This window comes from Trematomus bernacchii, unplaced genomic scaffold (assembly GCF_902827165.1).
Source record: "Trematomus bernacchii unplaced genomic scaffold, fTreBer1.1, whole genome shotgun sequence".
NCBI classification, from domain to species: Eukaryota; Metazoa; Chordata; class Actinopteri; order Perciformes; family Nototheniidae; genus Trematomus; species Trematomus bernacchii.
Genome location: NW_022987571.1, coordinates 344,397 through 362,631, shown reverse-complemented (window position 1 = coordinate 362,631; position 18,235 = coordinate 344,397). Strand labels below are relative to the sequence as shown.

General features: G+C 44.5%; 1 protein-coding gene across 1 annotated transcript in view; it reads right to left on the bottom strand.

Moving 5' to 3' along the window:
• Positions 1-12,582, bottom strand: part of LOC117479235 (semaphorin-6D-like) — an 82,709-nt gene extending 70,127 nt beyond the window's left edge. Inside the window, 1 exon segment of the mRNA XM_034126258.1 lies at positions 12,538-12,582. The gene's annotated coding sequence lies outside the window, so the exon portion shown is untranslated.
• Positions 12,583-18,235: the final 5,653 nt, after the last annotated feature.

Here is an 18,235-nt window from a genome sequence, read left to right as displayed (position 1 = left end):
ATCTGCGCTCTCCTCTCCTGCTTAAAAGGTAAGATTGCACACTGCCACACTCACACTTAGGTAGGGCCACACCTCATTTACTGATATCAAAATCCTTCGGGATCGCTTAAACAGATTTAGCGGGTCGTCTGAATTGAAACAGCAGTTAATTGAACCTGGTTCTTCAGGAGTTAATAGAGGTGAGATCTTGCTGACGTTGGTGGATCTGAGCCAAGCAGTAAACGTACATGGACTCAATAACTTCTGTTAGGTCAATTAGTAGGTCTGAGTAATTTGCCGGAATAAATTAGATAGATAGATAGATAGATCGTACTTTATTGATCCCAAATTATCAGCTCCTCCCGACTCTTACACAGGTCTTTAGCAGGTAAATCGTTTTTAATCAATGATTTTATCACCAAGCACAACCTGGATTTTATGTTTTTAACTGAAACTTGGTTAGACCAAAACAACAGCACAGCTGTTCTTATAGAATCAGCCCCTCCCAACTTTAGTTTTATGAGTCAGGCAAGACTGCATAAGAAAGGGGGTGGAGTAGCTATTTTGTTTAATGATTTATTTCAATGCAAGCAGACTATGTTTGGAAACTTTGCTTCTTTTGAATATGTGGCCCTTCAGCTGAAATGCTCCTCTCGAGCTCTTTTCCTAAACATCTACAGACCACCCAAATACTGCAGGGTTTCCCACACATAGACTATACTTGGGCGGGCCGCCCAGGTATATTAACGGCCGCCCAAGTATATTTTGCGACCCATTTATTTATTTATTTTATTTTATTTTATTTATTTTTTTCAATAATCTTTCTTTCGTTTTTTTTCCGTCCGCGATCACGACGCCATCTGCGATTGATTTACTTGTGGACAATGATCCCTCGCTCTACGCCTCCTGTACCCAGTCCCGGACTGGCCATCGGGAGGACCGGGGGGTTTCCCGATGGCCAGGCCTGTTAAGTGGCCTGCCTCACACAGGGTGACTGGCTGTCTACATGATGTGGCCTGCCGACATGGCCACTGTCATACAGATCATAAATCAAAGCCCTTGATTGGTCTCTGTGTGTCATTCAAGCTCGGGATAACCTCAGCTCAGGTGAGGTTAAGGACTCTCTGAGTGTTTAGATAGTTAACTTAGTCTAAGTTCTCAGTGGGTCTCAAACGGTTTGGTCACCATTTATGTAAACACATATTTCCATTTGAGGGGGTAGTGATTAGTAAAATATGCATGAATAAAAAATAAAAAAGTTAAGTAGGGGAAAAAAGGTAAGATAAACTTTTACAACTTGTTGAGAGCTAAAACTAGTCTTTGCTGCTGCCTTAAAGAGGAGCAGGGGGGAAAAGAGGGAGAGGAGGGAGAGGAGGGAGAGGAGCAGGGGGGAAAGGAGGGAGAGGAGGGAGAGGCTGATTCAGGAGCCCAGACACACTCACAACTATAAATGAACCAAAAATAAATAAACAAGTTTCAGTGTTTTTTCATATTGGAAATTGTATGTTATTGGTTATGGCCATGATTTTATGATTATTGAAATGTATACAGTTCTGTTTCATATAGGTGTTCCCATAGATCTAGTCTCTTTATTTGCCCCTCAAAGTGCACCAGATTGATGCATTTAACTCCAAAATTAAAAAAAAATCTTACCGGGGGAACATGCCCCCGGACCCCCCTAGAGGATTTGAGGTCCACCCCCACTTAAAACCACATGGATAGGTTCCTAAATACATTTACCATTTTTTTTTAAATAGTAACCCATGTCCATATGTTTATTTGTGGGTAGTAGATTTAAACTATAGGGCTATCACTATGGGCCCTGCCTGTACCTGTTCGCTCTGCCATGGCGTGAAGGGTCTGCTAACAAGCGACCAACTGAAAGGTTAATGTTAATGTTGTTGCACGTCACAAAGGCACGTCACCACCACCCCCCCAAGTATATTTCAGATTCACTGTACTGTGCAAGGCAAGGCAAGGCAAGGCAAGGCAAGGCAAGGCAAGGCAAGGCAAGGCAAGGCAAGGCAAGGCAAGGCAAGGCAAGGCAAGGCAAGGCAAGGCAAGGCAAGGCAAGGCAAGGCAAGGCAAGGCAAGGCAAGGCAAGGCAAGGCAAGGCAAGGCAAGGCAAGTTTATTTATATAGCACCTTTCAACACAAGGCAATTCAAAGTGCTTTACAAAAATGGAAGACATTAAGAAAATGGCATTTAAAATCAGTCATTAAAAAGAAAAGATAATAAAATAAACATTAAAAGAAAAAATACATGGATAAAAGTTACAGTGCCGTTTAAGATGTGAATAGTTCAATTAAAAGCAGCGGCAAAAAGAAAAGTCTTCAGCCTGGATTTAAAAGTAGTAAGAGTTGCAGCAGACCTGCAGGTTTCTGGGAGTTTGTTCCAGATATTTGGAGCATAATAACTGAATGCTGCTTTACCATGTTTAGTTCTGACTCTGGGGACAGAAAGCTGACCAGTCCCTGAAGACCTGAGAGATCTGGATGGTTCATAATTTAGCAGTAGGTCAGACATGTATTTTGGGCCTAAACCATTCAAAGCTTTATAAACCAGCAACAATATTTTGAAATCTATTCTTTGACACACAGGAAGCCAGTGTAAGGACTTCAGAACAGGAGTGATGTGATCCACTTTCTTAGTGTTAGTGAGGACTCGAGCAGCGGCGTTCTGAATTAGCTGCAGCTTTCTAATAGATTTTTTAGTGAGACCTGTAAAGACACCATTACAGTAGTCCAGTCTACTGAAGATAAAAGCATGGACAAGTTTTTCCAAATCCTGCTGTGACATTAGTCTTTTAATCCTGGATATACTCTTTAGGTGATAGTAGGCTGATTTAGTAACTGTTTTAATGTGACTGTTGAAACTCAGGTCAGAGTCCATGACTACACCTAGATTTCTGGCTTTATCTGTTGTTTTGAACATCGCAGACTGAAGTTCAGCGCTAACTTTTATACATTTATATATGTGCCTTGGCTCCAAAAACCATTACCTCAGTTTTATCTTTGTTTAATTGGAGAAAGTTCTGACACATCCAGTCATTGATTTGTTCAATGCACTTACTCAGTGTTTGAATTGGAGCATAGTCTCCTGGTGAAATTGTTACGTACATTTGTGAGTCATCCGCATAGCTATGGTAACTTATTTTGTTGTTTTTCATTATCTGAGCCAGTGGTAGCATGTAGATGTTAAAGAGAAGAGGCCCCAAGATGGAGCCTTGAGGTACCCCACATGTCATATTTGTCAACTCAGATGTGTATTTACCTATAGAAACAACATTTTTTCTGTCCTTTAAGTAGGATTCAAACCAATTTAGAACTGTTTCCGAAAGTCCCACCCAGTTTTCTAGTCGGTCTAGTAATATGTTGTGGTCAACAGTGTCAAACGCAGCACTGAGATCTAATAATACTAACACTGAAGTTCTGCCACTGTCTGTGTTTAAGTGGATGTCATTGAAGACCTTTACAAAAGCAGTCTCAGTGCTGTGGTTTGGACGAAATCCTGACTGGAACACATCCAAACAGTTATTTAAATGCAAGAAGAAATGCAAGTTTTTTTTGATGATTTTACCGAGTTACTGTCTATAGTGTGTATTGACTTTGACCGTCTAGTCATCGTTGGTGATTTTAATATCCATGTTGACAATCCCCAGGACAGAGGAGCTAAAGAACTGTTTTGTGTTATCGATAATTTTGGACTGACTCAGCATGTGAAGGGTCCGACACACAATAAGGGGCACACTCTGGACTTAATTGTATCAAAGGGTCTGAACATTTCTAAGCTTGTGGGGACTGATGTAGCGCTCTCCGACCATTCCTGTGTTTTCTTTGAGAGCTTTATTCCAGTCCATACAATTGTTAAGAAAGAGGTAACCACTAGACGTCACTTAACTGAAAATGCACAAGAAATGTTTGCTCAGATTTTTTCTCCCTCACTTGCCCATCCTAACTTTTCAGTAAATGAGCTAGTTGATCATTTTAATTCTAAAATAACAAATGTCATGGATACCATTGCTCCCATTAAAACAAAGGAAGTATCTAGCAAGAAAATATCTCCATGGAGAAAAGCCATGACCGTGAGAACAGCAAAAACTGAGTGCAGTAAAGCTGAATGCAGGTGGAGAAAAACGAATCTCCAAGTTTACTTCGAAATATATAAAGAGAGACTCTGCGTCTATAATCAGGAAATACAAAAGGCACGACAATCGTTCTTCTCTGACATCATTACCAAAAATAAAAACAACTCACGTGCCTTGTTTGCTACCGTCGACAGACTAACAAACCCCCCAGTGTCAGTAGTTTCATGAAAATTAGACAAGCAGTCAGTTCCTCTGTACCAGGTACAGCAAATGTACTGTCCCTGTGTCCACCTAAAGTCAATCCAGACATCATGACACAATTCCGTCTGATAAATGCTAATGACCTTGAAGACATTATTCAACATCTGAAATCCTCCTCCTGCTGCCTCGATATTATTCCGACAGGATTTTTCAAAACTGTTTTTCATTGCTTGGCCTCAGATATACTTCACATAGTAAACAAGTCTCTTCACTCGGGTGTATTTCCACAGGCCCTGAAAACTGCAGTAATTAAACCACTCCTAAAAAAGCATAACTTTTAACTACGCAACCGTAATGAATAATTACAGGCCAATATCAAACCTTCCTTTTTTAAGCAAATTGATTGAAAAAGTTGTTTTTCAACAGTTGAGTCATTTCATGTTTTTAAATGACGGTTTTTATGTGTTCCAGTCAGGCTTTCGACCAAACCACAGCACTGAGACTGTACTTGTAAAGGTCTTAACCTGTTAAGCCCTGAGCCTGTTTTTCAGGTCTCAGGCTCGAAAATGACATTCCCAGAACAAATGACCATATCTTCCCTTCTAAAAGGGTTAAATTAATAATCTTTTTTCTCAAAGTAATAATAAACCTGTGAGTTGGATGTAGAAAAGTCAGAATCAATATAGATGTTATTTATTTTAAAGAAAATTCAGATTTTACATAGTAAAATACTGTAAATTATAGTGTCCGTCCAAATATTCTTTTTTACTTATAGTGAAAACTACCCTTGGATGATGGTAAGGTAGACTAAAAGCAGGGGCACAGACACATTGGATTAACCTATGGATTAACTTCAGCAGCGTTTTTTATCGTTTTAATGCCATTGAAGACCACTTTGGAGAGACTACAGAGCCAAGGTAAAAATGTTAGCATTTTTAGCTACCTAGCGTCACCTGTTTTGATGTCTGTTTTTGTTTATAACGTCGCAAATTCGTATAATTCAGTGATAATGAGGGTACCCATAGATTCTGTGTCACCTCACGATGTGAATCTGTTAAGCTCACCGGTAGCTACAGGAGTGAACTCACAATGCTGAACACAGGACGATGAAACAGAGCTTTTGAGGTAGAAAAAGGTTTATTAACCAAAAACCTTATATAGAGTCAGACGAGGGATTAAATATCCAATAAACCCAAAGCCAGGGTTTGTTAACTGAGGTGGTGCGGATATGCACGGAGATACTCTGGCGAGGAGAGCCGGGGGACCAGAGCTGGTGAGAGTCGACAGGAAGGAGCTGGTGTGCGTGGAAGCACGAAGGTACACTGGCGAGGAAAGCCGCTGATCCAGAGCTGGCGATAGTTGACAGGTTGGAGCCGGTGTGCGTGGAAGCACGGAGATACTCAGACGAGAGGTACGTGGCTGGATGTGGCAGGCAGAGGAGTAGGCAGATGGATTCTGACGGAGAACACAAGGTTAGATTCGGCAGGAACACAGAGAGTTAGTTTTACCATAAACTACATGTACCAAGTCGAATTACCAGCGAGGTGAAACGACGAACTGGTGAATACTGGATGAGAGGACCGGGCATATAAGCAGGTGAAGGTGAGTAGTGTAATCAGGATGATGAGCAGCAGCTGCGAAGGTGAGTTGGCGGGAATCAGAAGTGGGTCAGCCACACCCAGCCAGGGAGACAGACACACAGACAGACAGAACGAACATAACAAACATAAAACAAAGAAGAGAAGAAGGAGGGAGATACTGTAAATCCTCACAGTACCCCCCTCTCCACGGGAGCCTCCTGGCGACCACCAGGCTTGTCAGGGTGTGCTCTGTGGAACTCCCTCACCATGACAGGGTCCATGATGCGTGACCGAGGCACCCAGCAACGTTCCTCCAGGTTGTAACCCTCCCAATCAACCAGGTACTGAAAGCCCCTGCCCCGGCGTCTGACATCCATAAGCCGATGCACAGTGTAGGCAGGATGATCATCGATGACTCGGGGGGGAGGAGGGGGAATGGTTGGAGGGCACAGGTCACTAGTGTGGACTGGCTTGATCTGGGAAACATGAAAGGTTGGATGAACCTTCATGGATCTGGGGAGTCTCAAGCGGACAGCAGAGGGGTTAATAATGCGCTCAATGAGGAAAGGCCCAAGGAACCGGGGGGACAGTTTCTTTGACTCGGTGAGGAGTGAGATATTTTTGGAAGACAACCAAACTGATTGTCCAGGGGTGTAATGGGGAGCGGCATGTCTGTGACGGTTAGCTGACCGTTGATTCCTGGTAGAAGTCCGGAGGAGTTCTGAGCGAGTGTCCCTCCAAATCTTACGGCACCGTTGAATGTGATGCTGGACAGAAGGAACTGCCAACTCACTCTCCTCCTCAGGAAACAGGGGAGGTTGGTACCCTAAGGAGGCTTCAAAAGGAGAGAGAGCAGTTGCAGAAGACGTGAGTGAATTAAAGGAATACTCCACCCAGGGTAGAAGGGAGCTCCAGGTAGATTGATTGCGATTGGCAACACAGCGGAGAGTAGATTCCAGGTCTTGATTGGCCCTTTCAGTTTGACCGTTTGACTGGGGATGATAACCAGAAGTTAGACTGACCGATGCACCAAGTGAATGACAGAAATTCTTCCAAACCAGAGAGATGAACTGAGGTCCACGGTCGGAGACGATGTCAGCCGGGATTCCATGCAGGCGGAAAACATGCTGGGTGAGAAGTTGACCGGTCTCCAGGGCTGAGGGAAGCTTGGGCAGAGCTACAAAATGGGCACATTTGGAGAAACGGTCTACAACTGTTAGAATAGTTGTGTTTCCTTGTGAGGGAGGTAGGCCGGTGACAAAATCTAGTGCAATATGAGACCAAGGTCGACTTGGGATAGGAAGGGGCTGGAGCAATCCTGCAGGTCTCTGATGAGAGGCCTTGCTCCTAGCACATGTAGTGCAGGCTGAAACAAACTCCTTAGTGTCCTTGTCAACTGTTGGCCACCAGAAATGTCTCCGGAGAAGAGAGAGTGTGCGGTTGGCACCAGGATGATTAGCGAAAAGGGAGCTGTGGACCCACTGCAGGACTTGAGAACGGACAGAGTTGGGGACAAACTGACGGTTTGGCGGACCACAACCAGGGTCCGGTTGCTCCAATAGCGCCTCCTGGATGGAGTTACTGATCTCCCAGGTGAGGCCACCCACAACACAGCTCAGGGGAAGAATAGAGTCAAAAGACGTGACTGGTCCCTCAGACAAAAACGACCTGGACAGGGCGTCGGGTTTAGTATTCTTGGAACCAGGACGATAAGTTAGAGAGAAGTTGAAACGACCAAAGAAGAGGGCCCACCTGGCCTGTCGGGAGTTTAGCCGTTTAGCAGACTGAATGTACTCCAGGTTCTTGTGGTCAGTCCAAACCAGGAATGGCTGCTCGCTGCCCTCGAGCCAGTGTCGCCACTCCTCCAACGCCATCTTCACTGCCAGCAGCTCTCTGTTGCCCACATCATAATTTCTCTCAGCTGGGGAAAGACGGCGAGAGAAGAAAGCACATGGGTGAAGCTTATTGTCTGGCCCTGCCGTCTGAGACAAAACAGCGCCAACCCCGATGTCAGATGCATCTACCTCCACCACAAACTGCTTGCTTGAGTCCGGCTGGATGAGTATGGGGGCAGATGTGAACAAGGATTTGAGGAGAAGAAATGCCTTGTTAGCATCAGTAGTCCAGGTAAACTTGATCTTGACAGAAGTGAGACTGGAGAGTGGAGCTGCTACCTTGCTATAGTTCCTGATGAACCGGCGATAGAAGTTAGCAAAACCCAGGAACCTCTGCAGCTCCTTCCTAGTAGTGGGGACTGGCCACTCGGAGACAGCTAGGATCTTTCCTGGATCAGCCTCCAACTTGCCCTGCCTGATGATATATCCCAGGAAGCTGACCCGCTCCTGGTGAAACTCGCACTTCTCAGCCTTGACGAACAGCTTGTTCTCAAGCAGCCTTTGCAGCACCTGACTGACGTGGTCCTGATGTTCCTCCAGACTCGTGGAAAAAATCAAGATGTCGTCAATGTAAACGAACACGAATCGGTTAAGGAAGTCTCGTAGGACATCGTTAACCAGGGCCTGGAAAACAGCGGGGGCATTAGAGAGTCCAAAGGGCATGACAAGATATTCGAAGTGACCAAGGGGGGTGTTGAAAGCTGTCTTCCACTCATCTCCTTGGCGAATTCGAACAAGGTGGTAGGCATTCCTGAGGTCGAGCTTGGAGAAGATGGTGGCACCTTGGAGAGGTTCAAAGGCTGAGTTTATCAGGGGAAGTGGGTACTTGTTTTTAACTGTAATGTTATTTAGCCCACGAAAGTCAATACAGGGTCGGAGAGACTTATCCTTTTTGTCCACGAAGAAAAACCCAGCACCCAGAGGAGAGGAAGAAGGACGAATTATCCCAGAAGCAAGAGAGTCACCGATGTATCTCTCCATGGACTCTCTTTCAGGCCGAGACAGATTATAAAGCCTGCTGGTGGGTAAAGGAGCTCCAGGCAGCAGATTGATGGGACAATCATAGGGACGATGAGGAGGGAGAGAGAGAGCTTTCTCCTTGTTGAAGACCCCACTCAGGCTGTGATAAACTTCAGGAACACCAGACAAGTCAACTTCAGCAGAGACACAAGGAGCAGACTTAGGTTCGACAGGGACGGGAGGCACAGCAGACTGTAAACAGTGAAGGTGGCACGACTGGCTCCATTCCATGATTCTTCCTCCGGCCCAATCAATATGTGGATTGTGGGTGCGAAGCCATGGGTATCCAAGAACCAAAGGGGTTGCTGGTGAGGAAATAACCTTCAGTTGAATCTCCTCTCTGTGATTACCAGAAATAAACAAGGTTAAAGGTTGTGTCTGCTGTGTAACCTTAGAAATGCTTTTCCCATTTAAAGCATATGCTGTCAGAGGTTCTGTTAGAGCTTCCAAATGTAACCCCAGCTGTTTGGCTAGTTCACCGTCCACAAAGCTATCCTCAGCTCCAGAGTCAACGAGAGCAGAAAGGGGCAATGTCTGAGCGTTGAAACAAAGTCTAGCAGGAATCAAAAAACGGCTCAAAATTGGGGCTACAATAGGTGTAGGAAGCGAACTCGTCAGGACCCCCAACTTCACTGACGAGCCCTTGCGTTTGGGCGAACAGGACAGCCAGAGAGGATATGGCCACCCTTTCCACAGTACAGGCATTCTCCACACCTAATACGTCGAAGGCGCTCCTCAGGGGATAATCCAGTGCGTCCCAACTGCATAGGTTCCACCATAGCAGAAGTGGGCACGCGGGTTGGTGAGGTGAAGCCAGATGGTCCGGACACAGAGGGAGCAAACCTGGGAGAACTGTTTGGCTGATAAGGCAAAGCAAAAGGAGGACGCTGCGTGCGCTCCGCCCGGCGCTCCCGCAGCCGGCTGTCGAGACGAGAAACCCAGGAGATTAAGGATTGGAGGTCAGCAGGCTCCTCTCTTGCAGCCAGCTCATCCTTCAGTTGATCCCTCAATCCCCTAACAAACACAGCCCTTAAAGCCGCCTCGTCCCATCGGGCTTCTGCCGCCAGTGTGCGAAACTCGATAGAATAATCTGCAATGGTTCGAGTTCCTTGTTGCAGATTCAACAGACGATTAGCAGCTGAGCCAGAGTGTTCAGGATGATCAAAAACAGAGGAAAAATGATCCGAAAAAACTCCAAAGGAAAGTGTATTGTAATCCACAGAAGAACTCAATGCTTCGGCCCAGGTTAAAGCTCTTCCACGAAGCAAACTCAACATATAGTTAATCTTAGTTCCATCAGAGGAAAAAGACACGGGGCGCTGGCGAAATACCTTATTGCATTGAAAGAGAAATCCTCTGCATTTCTCCACCTCTCCGTGGAAAGGCTCAGGATCGGCAATGGGGAAGTCCCGGCATGGAGTGGAATCCACAGGTGGATAGGAGGAGGCAGGAAGTGTACCAGAAGACGTCAAAGCAGAGACCTGAGCAGCAAGGTTTGAGACGTTTAGAGCCATGGATTGATTGCTCTCCACTAAGGCTCGAATCATCTGCTCATGATGGCCCAGAAGATTTCCCTGATGGGAAATGGCGTGCTGGACTGAGGCGGGATCCGATCCGGCGTCAGCGGAGCTCATAGTGACCAGTTCGTACTGTTAAGCTCACCGGTAGCTACAGGAGTGAACTCACAATGCTGAACACAGGACGATGAAACAGAGCTTTTGAGGTAGAAAAAGGTTTATTAACCAAAAACCTTATATAGAGTCAGACGAGGGATTAAATATCCAATAAACCCAAAGCCAGGGTTTGTTAACTGAGGTGGTGCGGATATGCACGGAGATACTCTGGCGAGGAGAGCCGGGGGACCAGAGCTGGTGAGAGTCGACAGGAAGGAGCTGGTGTGCGTGGAAGCACGAAGGTACACTGGCGAGGAAAGCCGCTGATCCAGAGCTGGCGATAGTTGACAGGTTGGAGCCGGTGTGCGTGGAAGCACGGAGATACTCAGACGAGAGGTACGTGGCTGGATGTGGCAGGCAGAGGAGTAGGCAGATGGATTCTGACGGAGAACACAAGGTTAGATTCGGCAGGAACACAGAGAGTTAGTTTTACCATAAACTACATGTACCAAGTCGAATTACCAGCGAGGTGAAACGACGAACTGGTGAATACTGGATGAGAGGACCGGGCATATAAGCAGGTGAAGGTGAGTAGTGTAATCAGGATGATGAGCAGCAGCTGCGAAGGTGAGTTGGCGGGAATCAGAAGTGGGTCAGCCACACCCAGCCAGGGAGACAGACACACAGACAGACAGAACGAACATAACAAACATAAAACAAAGAAGAGAAGAAGGAGGGAGATACTGTAAATCCTCACAGAATCGATGTCATGGATGTGGAGAAGAGATACATAATAAGGTTTTGTGAGTGATTTTCGGTGCAGTAATCTGTTAGCATTTCGTTGCTAATTCAGAGGCATTGTGGGTTTTCTTTTGAAAAATAAATAAAAATGATCAGTTAGATGAGTTTCTTCCCGTTACATGGATATAAAACATTCATAGTTTATTAAATGAACATGCCCTCAGACACTGTTTCCTGCAAGATGTTGCGGCAGTGCCCCGGTACCGGGGTCTCTCGGGCTTAACAGGTTAAATGACATCCATTTAAACACAGACAGTGGCAGAATATCAGTGTTAGTATTATTAGATCTCAGCGCTGCGTTTGACTGTTGACCACAACATATTGCTAGACCGTCTAGAAAACTGGGTGGGAGTTTCAGCAACAGCTCTAAATTGGTTTAGTACCTACTTATGTGCTGAAAAGTGCTGTATAAATAAACTTGCCTTGCCTAATAAGACTGATAGATGATAAAAGCCTATCACTGATAAGACACGATGCCGCTGATGATGGCAGGAAGGCTCTAAGAATATTGAAAGAACATTATTCTGGAAAAAGTAAACCACGGATAATAAACCTCTACACGTCGTTGACAAAGCTACACATGAAAGACAGCGAAAGTGTTACCGACTACTTTATACGGGCGGAGAACCTTATCAGGGCTTTGAGGGAAACAGGTGAGACCATGAGCGACGGACTCATAATCACCATGATAATAGGAGGACTACCAGACACCTTTAAGCCACTGGCTGTTCATGTAACGCAGAATGAAGATAACGTTACATTCATAGACTTTAAAAGGAGACTGCGTGTATACGAAGAGGCAGAAACATTTAAGATAAAAGAAACCACAGATAACGTGTTTAACGTGAACTAATGTGAAACAAGGCAGAGGCCCCGGCAAGATGTCTGCTAACAATAGAAAATAAGAAGATACTAATGTTATATGTTACAAATGTGGAATAAGAGGGCATAAGGCAAGAACATGTTACAGAAAAGTGTGGTTACTGCAAAAATAACACACACGAAGAATCCCTGTGCAAGAAAAAAGGGGGACAAGATGGTGTCAGAAAAGTGACAGAGGAGGAAAACAGCGAACAAGACCAATTCTTCAAGGCAAAGTACACGAAGAGCGGGAGACCTCCAGACAACGTAGAGATGAGAGGCATCATGGTGGATGCTGGAGCAACATCCCACATCGTGAACAATATCGAAAAGTTCGACAGCTTTGATGACTCATTCCTTTCAGGGACACATTCAGTGGAGTTAGCTGACGGGACCAAATGTAGCGGAATAGCACAACGCAGAGGAACAGCGATCGTGTATCTGCTAGACAACACTGGACGACAGCACAGAGCACAGCTACGGGATGCACTGTACATACCTTCATACCCACATGACATCTTCTCTGTGGCAAGAGCGGCAAATGGAGGAGCGACAATCACCTTCAAGAAAGGAGAAAGCCACATGGTTACCAAGGACAGTAGCAGGTTTGAGATCCACGAGAGTGGACATTTGTATTACTTGCCAACTGTTACAGAAAATGTTGAAAAATGTAAAGGGTGTCATGATATGCAAACTTGGCATGAGATTTTGGGTCATTGCAACTATGAAGATGTACAGAAATTACAAAGTGTAGTGAAAGGCATGGAGATAAAAGGAACAGCGGTTAAGCCTACTCAGTTATGTGAAGTGTGTACACAAGGAAAATTCACAGACTAGAAATAGGGAGCCAGACAGAAAGGCTGAGAAACCCTTAGAGCTAGTACATACTGATTTAACTGGTCCCATGTCAACACTGAGCATAGAAGGCCACGGATATGCACAGTCATTTACAGATGACTATTCAGGCACCGTGATGGTATATTTTCTGAAGTCAAAAAGTGATACAGTGCAAGCCACAGAAAGGTTCTTGGCAGACATAGCACCTTATGGAGAAGTCAAGTGTATTCGTTCAGACAACGGCACTGAGTTTACAAGCCGAGACTTTCAGGCTCTCTTAACTAAACATAGGATTAGACATGAAACGTCTGCACCCTATTCACCACACCAAAATGGTACAGCAGAGAGATGCTGGCGAACTCTCTATGATATGAGCAGATGCTTATTGATAGAGAGTGGGTTACCAGACAAGCTATGGAACTACGCTATGCAGACTGCAGCTTTTGTAAGAAACAGGTGCTACAGCAGGCGCACAAAGAAAACGCCATACGAGTTGTTCACAGGCAAAGAACCAAATGTATCCAAACTGCAAACATTTGGTACAACATGTTTTGCTTACAAACAAGAAAAAGGGAAGCTAGACTCTAGATGTGAGCAAGGGGTTTTCATTGGCTATGATAAAAACAGCCCAGCTTATCTGGTGTATTACCCAGAAACAGAGAGGGTGCAAAAGCACAGGTTGGTGAAATTCACAACCAAAAGCGCAAAAGAAAAGGAAACACAAACATCTGAATCACACATAGAATGTGGTCATGATGATGCACACTCCAGGGCCATAGGCAATGATATAAATGTGGAAAATGTATCAAGTCATGGTATTCAGATTTGTGTGCCTGAGACTTTACTTGAAGAGACTGAATGTACACAGCCGAGTAAAGCCACAGAGACTGTAACCAAAAGGTATCCACAGAGAAACAAAAGGAGACCAACTCATCTACAGGATTTTGAGACTGAGGATGCAGAGGACAAATCACAAACATGCATGGACTTTTGCTACAGAGCAGTCTGTGATATCCCTCAAACCTACAATGATGCCATAGTGTCAGCAAAGTCAAGGCAGTGGAAGAATGCCCTGGACGAGGAGATGCGATCTCTGGAGGAGAACGAGACCTTCCACCTCACCCAGTTGCCACCAGGTAAAAAGGCAGTGGGGGGAAGATGGGTCTATGCACTCAAAAGTGACATTGATGGATCAGATAAATACAAGGCAAGATTTGTAGCAAAAGGCTACAGTCAAAGACCAGGAACAGACTACAAAGAGAAATGTTCCCCCACAGCTGATATGACAAGTGTAAGAGTACTCGTGCAGAAAGCAGCACAAGAGGGACTCATTTTTCACCAGATGGACGTTAAGACAGCCTATTTGCATGCACCCTTTGATTGTGAAATCTATATGGAGCAACCAGAAGGCTATGAAGAGTTAATAACCGGTGAAAACCTAGTTTGTAAGTTGCAAAAGTCTCTCTATGGCCTTAAGCAATCAGGTAGAAACTGGAATGCTATATTACACACATGTCTGAGTGAGAACGGTTTCATACAGAATCCAGCTGATCATTGTGTGTATACAAGAGAGAAACATGATGAAAAGGTAATCATGATTGTATGGGTTGTAGGGGTGTAACGGTTCACGGAATTCACGGTTCGGTATGTACCTCGGTTTGGGGGTCACGGTTCGGTACGGGTTCGGTACAACAAGAAAAAGCAAAAAAAAATCCCAAATGCATAATTCCAGGTTTGTTTTATATTTATTTTGAACAGTAGTGCAAGTTTCAGTTTAAAAATAAGCAACTCTAACATTTTGAAAAATTCACTTTATTACACAATTAAAAACAAACCACAAACAGTACCACACACACTCAGATGGCCGTATTATCTATAATGGCTGTCAAACAAAAAGGTTCAATAAGCTGTAAAACCAAAAAGAATGTCTTGAAAAAATTACAAAATAAATAATAAGATAGTGTTTCAATCACTTTCAATCACAATCAATAAAAGCCGGGGTCCTCTACTATTGCATAGCCTTTGAAAAACATATGCCAAAAGCTTCCGTTATTTATTTTGGTCTCTCGGCTTTCATGTCTATTGGCTTCTTAAAAACAGCGGGGATAAACTGTTGAACTGCTGTTGTCTTTTGCCGGGCTCCGGTGATTGGCAAATCTGGGTGATGCCTTCTGATATGATTTAGCATGTTTGGCTTGTGTTACCATTAGCATACCACACCGCTGTTGAACAACCACACCGTCCTCGTCCGATCCACCACTCGCACACTCCATCGTTATTGTAGTCCACAGGGAACCCGAAATGTTCCCACACAGCTGATTTAAAAGAAGCAGGTGGGTTCTAGCTCCTGTGTGTTATCTGAACTCGCAATACTAACTTTTCTTCTTCTTGTATTTTGTTCGTTTTGTTGTGTTTTCTTCTTCTTCTTCATTTGTTGTTTAAGGGTGGCTGGCAAACAGCTTTTAGGTGCAATACCGCCCCCTGGATTATATATAGTGCAGGATACTACCCTGAATGACAGACTTTTTTCCCACTCGTAAAAAAAAGGCGTATTCGTCGTGTGACTGCATGCACCGAACCGTGACGTCCGAACCGTAACGTCCGAACCGTGACGGTACGGGACGAATACGGATACCGTTACACCCTTAATGGGTTGACGATCTGATCATAGCAGCAAGCAACATAAATGTACTGGAAGGTGTAAAGATGATGCTTTCTGACAGGTTTAAAATGAAGGACCAGGGAAAGTTGAAACATTTCCTGGGAATTGATTTTTACCAAACAGAAGGTGAAGTTAAAATGTCTCAAAAGAGATATATAGGCAAAATCCTAGAGAGGTTCGAAATCCAGGATTGCAAGGCCAGGGGGACCCCATGTGAGCCAAAACTTGAACAAACAGATGATTCTGAAAAATTGACAAACCCAACAAAATACAATTTACTTGTCCACATGCACTAGACCAGATATAGGTTTTGTGGTCAGTAAACTATCTCAGCACTTAGCTGAACCAACAGAGGAACATTGGAACACAGTAAAACATGTGTTCAGATATCTAAAAGGCACAACAGAACAGGAGTTATGCTTTAAGAGAAATGACAGAGAGGCACTAGGTCTAAAAGTGTACTGTGATGCTGACTGGGCATCAGATGCAACAGACAGGCGTAGCACATCAGGATATTGTGTCAGTCTAAGTAAAGGAAGCTCTCTGATCTCATGGAAAACAAAGAAACAACCAACAGTGGCATTATCCACCTGCGGCAGAATACATGTCTTTAGCATCAGCTATACAAGAATGTATCTATTTAGATCAGCTACTCAAAGGTATAGACACATACCAGTATGCACAAACAAAGGTGTACGAGGTCAACCAATGTACTATAGCCCTTGCCAAAAACCCAGTAAACAGGCAAAGGTGCAAAAAAATTGATATTAACTACCATTTCATTAGGGAAACTGTAAATAACGGAAAGTTAACTTTGGAGTACTGCCCTACTGAGTTAATGATTGCTGATGTCATGACGAAGCTAAAGAGGTTTGCTCAATACATGTTTGGCACTTAAAGGTGCACGAGTGTATTCACATTGTTAAGGCAAAAGAGAAGCCTTATTATGTTGTTGTTTTTGTTTTTGTTGTTTGTTTTGTTTTCATGTAACCAATAGAGTTAAGGTTGAGTGGGAGTGTTAAGTATTACTTTTTAATAGCACCCTTACTCCATGTTTAATGGTACGTCCCGTATGTGACGTCATAAGCATCATAAGCGCGGAGCACTCTATGTCTAATGTTTATTACGCAGCACAGCCATGCTTGTTCATGCTCCTGAATAAAAGGAAGAGAGAAGAAAGATGACTGTGCATACTTTATTGCTTAACAGGTGTATGGAACCCATTGGTCGATTTTGGTGATTGAGACCTCTTTTGAACCATTAGAGCCAATATAATCTAGGGTAGGGATGGGCAATTTGGATGGTGGTGGGGGCCACATAATTTATGTACTGGCCACCAGGGGGCCGCAGATTCACTTGAAACACACACACACACAAATTAGTAGTAGTGGCGGCTCAAGTTGCTTACTTTCATTACAGCAACGGTCTGCAAACATACTAAACATTATGGTTTACCCCTGAATTCAGTGAAAATATATTCTTTCACCCACTTTTCTTGGAAAACACGATTTTCCTCAGATACCTTTCTCTTGCTCATGCTGACATCCACAGAGGGCTCTGCTCATATGTTACCCGCTCTATCGAAATCAGTCGGAAGTCGCAACGGCTCATTTCAAAATAAAAGTGGATTTGTGTGTAAAACAATATAGTTTAAATAAAATCTAATGACCAAACCTGAGGTAAACCAAAAAGTCCCCAAGAGGACGCTCATCGAGGAATGCACGGAGGTGATCGCGCGTCTAAAGCGAGGTCAGGCTGCGACTCCTTCAAAGAACAATGAAGACCGGATCGCTGCCATTGAGCAAGAGCTCAAGACGGTGACTGAGCTGTTTGTGGACAGTCAAACCGAGCTGGAGCAGTGCACTGTCGACGTGGAATCTCTGTTCGACACAGCTGGAAAGCTGTTGACTACAGTGAACGCCAGCACCAGCGATGTTTCGGGTCTGCATGAGAAGCTGGAAAGAAAGAAAAAGGCGGAGCCAGGGGCAGACCAGGTGCAACTGCGCAGCAGGGAGACCGAAATACAACAAGGAGGGGAGCACGTAACACCCTCACCATGAGTTAGTGATTTCTTTTTTTTTAAGCAAAATAAACACAACAATCAACTTTGAGTTGACAGATGCGCTCACGACTATGTTTGTCTTTTTATGACCACCCAGAGCCACACACAGAACAGGCAAATACCAGACAAACACACAAAAATAAACACTCGCAATAACCGCTACATATCTATAAGCACGACAATGCATCGGCCAACACATTGTCCTTGCCACGAATGTGTTTAACCTCAACATTGAAGGCTTGCATGAAAACTGTTTGATGACCCAACGTATACCTCAAAGTGGTTTAAAGCCAGAACCATAGCCGGTGCCTTCTTTTCGATGGTGGAATAACCCCGCTGGTGGCGATTGCATTTCTTGAAGAAATATGACACAGGGTGCTCCACTCCACGATCAGTTCAACTACGTCTGCACGCTGCGCATCAGTCAAGTGTGCTAGATGAGACTCAATATCCATCAGAGTTTCGCAGCCTCCCCTGTAACGCCGCCTTTGATTGAACAAAAATATCCTCATCCCCCTCCGCAATGACCTGGGCCTTAAAGGTGGCAGGTCTGTCACTTTCAGCTCTGGATAGCGCCACTACACAGGCAGCGACAGATTTATTCATACCAAGGTGGCCAGCAAGCTGATGATCATG